The sequence below is a fragment of the Urocitellus parryii genome, chromosome 8 (assembly GCF_045843805.1).
Source record: "Urocitellus parryii isolate mUroPar1 chromosome 8, mUroPar1.hap1, whole genome shotgun sequence".
NCBI classification, from domain to species: Eukaryota; Metazoa; Chordata; class Mammalia; order Rodentia; family Sciuridae; genus Urocitellus; species Urocitellus parryii.
In genome coordinates this window covers 100,877,612-100,885,684 of record NC_135538.1, presented here as the reverse complement: position 1 = coordinate 100,885,684, position 8,073 = coordinate 100,877,612, and positions in this window count along the sequence as shown.

Sequence of the window (8,073 nt, the reverse complement as noted above, 5' to 3'; positions counted from 1 at the left end):
CACATACCCAAGTTCCCATTTCAATTTTTTCAACTCTTTCTCCCCTGGAATGCCTTTAATGACTTGGTTGAATCTGGCTACTATCTTTTAAAGACTTGTTTTTTTATCAATGACAATCTTAAATCAACACATCCTGACTGGATAGAACACCTGAAGTACAGTTTGACCAGCACAGAAAAATGTAGGATTACAATTTCCACATATCTGAACCAGGTTTACTACTTCAACTTGGATTTTCACTTAGTAAAAGGATTTATTCATCCGAACAATTTGTCATCCATTATATTTATATGGCTATTATGTTTAAGATATCATAAGGACCATTACTAGTAAAAAAAAAAAAATTGGGCTTTTTTTTTGTGTGTGTACCAGGAATTAAACCCAAGGGCACATAACCATTGAGACGGGGCCACATTCCCAGCCCTTTTTTCATATTTTATTTTGAGACAGGGTCTCACTAAATTGCTCAGGGCCTCACTAAGTTGCTAAGGCTGGCTTTAAACTCATTATCTTCCTGCCTCAGTTTCTTGAGTCACTGGGATTACGGCGTGCCTCACCATTTGCAGTAAAACTGGGCATTTTTCATGTCTTTTCTTGACAGTCCATGAGCCACCTTGCTCATATTTTTGAGACTTTTAGTTTTGTTTTATTACAGATTTTAGGATTTGTCCTTGAGTATTAGTTGGTCAAAATATTTTTTAAAAAATTTTCATCCTGTAATCCAATTTAGACATTGTTCTCTCCAATGTTTAGCACCTGAAATATAATGAACATGCCTTTTAATTCTTTTTCCAAGTCAACAATTTTGTAAGCAATATTAGAAAGAATAAGACTAAGACAAAGTCCTATTGGCCAACGAGCTATTAAAACTACTGACTCAAATAGTTTTTCATTAATGATCAAACTCATTGGGATAGAATTATTCAAATAGTTACAAATCTAAGATAGAAATAGTATATATAGCTGGGCGTGTTGGCTCTTGCCTGTAATCCAGCAACTTGGGAGACAGAGGCAGAAGGATCACAAGTTGGAAACTAGCCTTGGCAACTTAATGAGACCCTGTTTCAAAATTTAAAAAAAAAAAAAAAAAAAAAGGTCTGGGGATGTAATTCAGCAGTAAAGTACTCCTGGGTTTAATTCCCTGTGCCCCCACAAAAAAAGTACAAGAAAAAATAGTGTATACAATATTCTGAGTGCTTTCTTTATACTTAAGACTTGTATATATTCCATAAAAGGAATATGTTTCATATAAATAAATCAAGGCTCAGGGAAGTTAACCATTATCCTATGACCAAGAGGATGAGTGGCAGATTTCAAATTCACACACATCTGTCCTGCTCCAGATTTCATGTCCTTCATTAAAAGGGGGATTACATCTAAATACCATATCATCAAACAAACTCAGATAAGAGAGCCAATAAGAAAACTTCAAAATGTTTTCATGAGGTTCAGAGACACTGTGTCTCCAATACTCAGCATATAATTTATAACAAAAGGAAAGAACACGTGGAATGGTTCCTGTAGATCTCTTCTTTTCCTTCCAGAGTTCATATTGATGTTGGTGACACACTGACAACCTAAGCTACCGTTTTTCTGGGGAAGACTCTAGGTGAAATTTCTAATATCTACTATCTATTTCTCCCCTTCTGAAAAATGAAGTATTATTCAGTCTTTAGTGTTGAACATTGTTTACATTCTGCACACTTCATCAAATACCACTGCCCATGATTTCAAGATCAAACTTTTAATATGCTAAGACATAATTTTTTCTAGATTTATATTTTTTTTCAAAGTACGTATGAAATACAAACTATTAAAATAATATCCTCTTCCCTCAAGCTCTATGCTTTGGTCTGGATATTTGTGTCCCCCCAAAATTCTTACATTAAAATCTAAACCTGAACATGTACTAAGAGATGAGGCCTTTGGACGGTAACTATATCCCAAGGGATTAGAACATTTATAAGAGAGACTCAAGGGACCTTATTTGCCCTCTTTGCCCTTCTACTATCTGAGGAAATACAGCAGATGCCATCTATGAGGAACGAGACCTCACCAAACACTAAATCTGCTGACATTGTGTTCTTGAACTTTGAAGCCCCTGGAACTATCTGCAATACATTACTGTTGTTTATAAGTGTAAGGTATTTTGTGTTGGGGAAGGTTGGCTATGCATAAGAAATTACAATAACTTCAAACAAACAAAAAAGGAGAGGAAAAAAGAAACAGAAAATGGTCCAAAGCACAACATAAAAACTCTAAAATTGAGGGCTGGAAATGTACCTCAGAGGCAAAGCATGTGCAAGGCCCTGGGTCCAATCTCCAGTACCACAAAAAATAAAGTATAAAAAACAAAAATTTAAAAGTTTGGTTTTTTTTTTGTTTTTTTTTTTTTTTCACATTCTTCCCTAGTAGCAGCGTAATTAAAAGGAATGAATGGCCATCTTTCTTCTACCTAAACTGGAAGGTATTGCAGATCTGTAATGTATTTGGTTAAAGCAGCCCAAACAGACTGAGACACTATATTCTTATCCTTTCATTGTTTACTTTATTCTAAGGTCATATTACTAAAAATTCTTTTGTGATCAGCATTTATCAAAAAATCGGGGACAATTCTGTTAAACTCTTCCACCACATGGTTCTCAAGGAGCTAAGATTTTGCTGCCACAACTTCAGAAAAAAATTTTATTTAAAACTTTTCATTAATTACCAATTGATACTTTCATAAATGTCATGTATATTCATGAATGTCAACTTTAAGGAAGAGATTTAAATTCTCATTTTATAAATAAGAAAACTGTTACCAAAAAAAAAGGCCAAAGGACTTGTCCAAGGAAACATAGCTCATAACTGAAGGGGAAAAAAAAAAACCTGTCTTACACTAAAAAATAAATAAATAAAGTCATAAAATAAGCATTATTCTCTATTTTTATCAAAGTGCGTAAATGTGAATTTTAGGAAGTAGTTCCAATGTAATGCTAATTTCTCCCAAATGTCCCTTTACTTGTAAAATACTTCAGCTCTGATGTTTTACATTGTATGTGTTTATTCATGCTTTAAAGGTTATATTTCTGCTCTGCATCTTTCCAAGCCTTTATTTGCAAATTTTTTTTTTTTACTCACAGATATGTATTGGTCTATTGGTTGCCTTTTGAAACAAAATTGTTTAGTGTTCTCACCCTTCAAGATCACTCCTTCTTAAAGCAATAACATGCAAAATGTCCACAATGGTGGAAGCACCTGTCCTCTTGCATTAGTCATGGCAGAGGAGACACACCTCTCCCATATTTTGTGAAATATCCTTGGTACCAAAAACCACTGTTCTATGGCTGTTTGCATCATTTATTCCAGCCCTCCATCTTATATTCTTTAACCCCTTTATCTCCAGGAGATAAAAACTGAAAAGTATCCCATTGGCCACTTGGCACCCTCACAATTAATCAGAAAAGTCATCAAAATATTTAATAAAATTTTAAATTCTTCTCATAAGTTCAAGAGAACATAATTTTCTCTTGAACAATTATTATTGTCACACTTACAGGCAATTTCAACTCAATGTCACTCTGAAAATTCACAAATATAGCATTGATTAATATTATGATTAAAATATAAAATTTTTCTATTTGGTATTCGCCTCAATCTATATAATCATGAAGAATTAATCTAGAGATAATTTTACCTGTAATTAATTTATTAAATATTGTTATGCAAGTATTAATTGCTCCTATATTTGTTTCGAAAATCACTCAAACCTATTAGTATCAAAGCCCTATAGAGCTGAGGGCAAGGTGCTTGTCATTTCACCCACTCAACAGCAAGTTTTTTAAACTGATGTTAAAATATATAACAGGGCTGGAAGTGTGGCTCAAGTGGTAGCACACTCGCCTGACATGCGTGCGGCCCGGGTTCGATCCTCAGCACCACATACAAAGATATTGTGACCGCCGAAAACTAAAAAATAATAAATATTAAAATTCTCTCTCTCTTAAAAAAAAAAATATATATATATATATATCAGCCAGGCATGGTGGTGCACACTTGTAAACCCAGTGGCCTGGGAGGCTGAGGCAGAAGGATCACAAGTTTGAGGCCAGCCTCACTCAGCAACTTAGCAAGCCTTAAGCAACCTAGTAAGGCCCTGTCTCAAAATTTAAAAAATAAATTAAAAGGGCTGGAAATGTGGCTCAATGGTTAAGCACCTTTGAGTTCAACCTCTGATATATATATATCACATATACACATACATACACACATGCACACACATATGTATATTTGTTTTATATATAAAATACTAATATATATATATATATATATATATAAACAAAGATTCTGTCACAATAAAAATTAGAGTAGTAACATCTTATTGACCAACCCTACAAACATTAATGCTTCTGATGGGTAAGGGCAGAACAATACTGGAGTTAAATTGGAATGAGTCAGTGCTTTTTTTCTTCCTTTTTTTTTTCTTTTTGCCTATTTATAAGTCCAGGGCAAAAAATGACCCTGAAAAACCTTAATAACCTAAAATTACTGTTTTCCTAACTTCAGAAGGAAGAAACAAAGGCAGCATCATGATACTGTGGGAAAAGTACTGAGTATCTGTTTAGAAGACCTAAGTTGGGGCTCCTAACCTCCAGTTTCTAGCCAGAAACAAATGCAAGTTCCTAGCCTAGAAAACCTCCACTTTCCTGAAACCCAACTCAGTGTTTTGATAAGATGTTGTTTATAAAGCTGTTTACAAAGAAATTGCATCGCATATTATTTCTTTCATGAGTGTTATTTTAATCACAATCCTTCCTATTTCATAGATCAGTACACTGAGCTTCAGTCTATTAAATAAATTTTCCCATTATCTAGGATGAAAAGAGTCAGGGCCCAAGTTAGTACTTCTAAGTCGTAGCTTTTCTTACTTTGTTATCTTTGTGTTTGAGAAGATGGAAAAGGGAAACCTGGGGAGACTATGCAATAGAGAAAAAGAAAAAAATGGTCCATCCGTATGTACAAAGGGAAACCGTCATAGATGCCAAGACAAGACGAGTGAACGGGAATTAAAGAGATTCAAATAATTCACAATTACATTTTTAAAAGAAAAAAGGAATGAAAGTGCTAAAAGTTAACTGCGATTTAATGTAATCATATTTTTGCTAACCTTATAGAAAATCATAAACCGACTCCGAAAGCTGCCAGCAGAGGGCTCCACGCTAGGTGGATTTGCTTTCGCTTTTTGGTTCCTACATTTATTGGACAATATTCCGTCTGAGATTGAAAAAAAAAAAGGAGGGTATTATTAACTCTCTGCTGTTATAAACGAAAATAAATATGGATGAAAGGGCTAAATACAGTTATAACTATCTAAGATGTCTCAAGCGCTCTTCCGCCAGGAGAGCGAGCCTGTGCGTGCCCTGAAAAAGAAATTGGAGCGTAAGGCAAGGAGAAATCGTGGTGAAAATGCACATCGTCGTCTTTAACTTCCTTTCGAACTCCAGAGTTGCTTTGCCTTTGCGATTGCATTTACTGTGAACTTGCGGGAATCTTTTTCTACGTCACGTGAATGCATGTTAATAGCGAAATGTAATAGAATGGCACAGCAAGAGAGACCTGTCCAAGTTAGGAGAAATTATCTCAGTAGAGATTGAGATTTTATTTGCAATTTTTTTTAGATATTTGAATTTTTCACATGTTGAAACACGTGAAAATTAGTAGATGCAATAATAAATGAACGTTTGACATACTCGTGGTAATAACGGGTTTAAAAGTCCGAAAAAAAAAAAATCACCGAAAAAGAAATGAGCGACCTTTCAGAGTTTGCGTCTATAAAATCCCGACAGAGGGCGATGTTGCCCGTTCAATGACTTAGGGAACGCACCCGGGGAATGGTTTTCCTTGAAATTTCTAGGATTTTTCGAATAATGCCCACGTCAAAAAATTAACTAGGACTTTTATTATCGATATGTATTTCTTTGAGTGATTCTACATTTATGTGCATGACTGCATATAATTTTATATTTGTGTTTCATTTTTAATAAAATCGGATTTATTCTTTTTAATTGCCTGAAGATTTAAAATAAATATTAGTCAAATGTTTCAAGATTTTTTTACATTTTTAAAAACATACAAAAATTTAAAATTATACATACATAAGGTTATAAATAGTCATACTAACACAATACATTATATTTTAAAGTTTTATATATAAAATTATCTCTAGAGGTTGTTTTGTTTTATTAAACTTTACCGTTTATTTCAGATTAATCAATGACATAAAAAGTGATTAAAATGTGTTAAAGGTATTTAGAAAGATTTAAGATTTTTTCCAAATACTTTTTTTTTTATTTGAGCTGAGATGATCTTTAGATAATATAGAGGATTTGTTGGTTTGAAAGGGAGAAGACATTTTTTCCCCATTAATGAGTTTGTGACTGGTGGATTGGAATTTTCAAGTCTATAGCGTTTGTGTTTCAATATATTGATCTGGGACTGACTTCAGTTCTAGAAAGGTGTGTGGAACTCATTTTAAGTCCCATCACATAATGAGATTAGGAAGAATGTTTTTCCGTCTCCTAACTAGCTCTCCAAGCAAAAAGGAAAGTCTTTGCTTGTGTTCCTAGTGGAAAACCTGTGCAGATTCTGTGTACTTTAACATGTTAATATTTAAAGAAGAAGGAAGGAAGGAGAAAAGAAAGAAGGCATGAAGGAAAGAAAAGAAGGGAGGCAGAAAGAAGGAGAGAGAAAAAGAAAAAAGGAAGAAAGGAAAGAAGGATGTATAGCAGGACAGAGGAAAGAAAGGAATAAGAGAGAAGAAGGAAGAAAAGATAAAACATAAAAATTAGAACTGGAAACGTAGAAAAAGGTTTATTAAGTTCCCGTTGAAGCACCTTTATGTTTCTCTCCTTTGACTTATGGCAAAAATAATCAAAATCTGCAGAATTGTTCATTTTGTCCTACATGAAGCATCTCCTCCGTTTTTATTGAATCCATATTCACTGTGGTTGTCAGGAGCCCTCTGTTTGAGAAGTGTCTGTCTGTGCTGGACCACGGCAGCGCCCAGCAATTGCAGATTTAAAGACAATCACCCTTTGCAGATTCACTCTTATCAGGTTTAATAACTTCCACCTCAAATTGTCCCAACACTCCTTCCCTCCTGCCATTTATTTTCTGCCCCAGGGGCAAAGATCTTCCCCAGTGCCACCCTTCTGGCTGTAGGGAGTCTTCCTGCCGCACCCTGGAAGGCAGTAGAAAAACAGGGGGTGGGAAAAAAGGGATAAGTGAGTATCTATTTCCTGATAAATTAGAAACCAAGTATCTGAAAGAGCACCTATTTATGAGGTTTGGTTAACTTTGTTCTTGTTGTTATTTATGCTTTCCTTTACAAAATATATGAGCCACTTTATTAAGAAAAATATCTTTTAAAAAAATACAACAAAACCTCTTGACAGCCTAAATTTTTTTCATTATATCCTTGAAGAACATACAGCCTAAATCTTCTCAAAGATTTATATGTCGATTTCTTGACTCTTCATGATTAAAACCACTTACAAAGTGATAGACAAGAGATGTAAATATAAAATGTCCTACGCATCTGTGAAGAAGACTCAAAATTAACATTATATGAGCATGTGGATTTGTTGCTTCTAACATCTGAAAACAAAAAGTTCATAAAATGGAGACTCCAGCCAAAAAGAATGATGCATGAAATACGTTGAAAAGACATACTACAAACTCTGAATCAACAAGCAGTATAGACTAAGATATTCAGAAAATTGCTAAAGTTTCCAAATATGTTAAGCAAAATGACAAAAAAAAAAATACTTGAAATGGTCCTTGTGTAGTTAGCTTTTTTGTTCCATAGTGACAGTTAAAAAAAAAAAAAGTTGTATAATCATCAATACAGAGAGCCTTTTTAAAAATCACCAAATCCAGTTTTCAAATACTCTCCTCCTGTACACACAAAGATAAGAGATTTGTGTTTAAAAAGCTCAGTAATGCCCCCCCCCTTTAAAAATCTACATAGAAAATTAGAGGACTGATGGCCTCTGGTTTCTCATTATGAATTGTTGAAGATTTTAGTCAGTG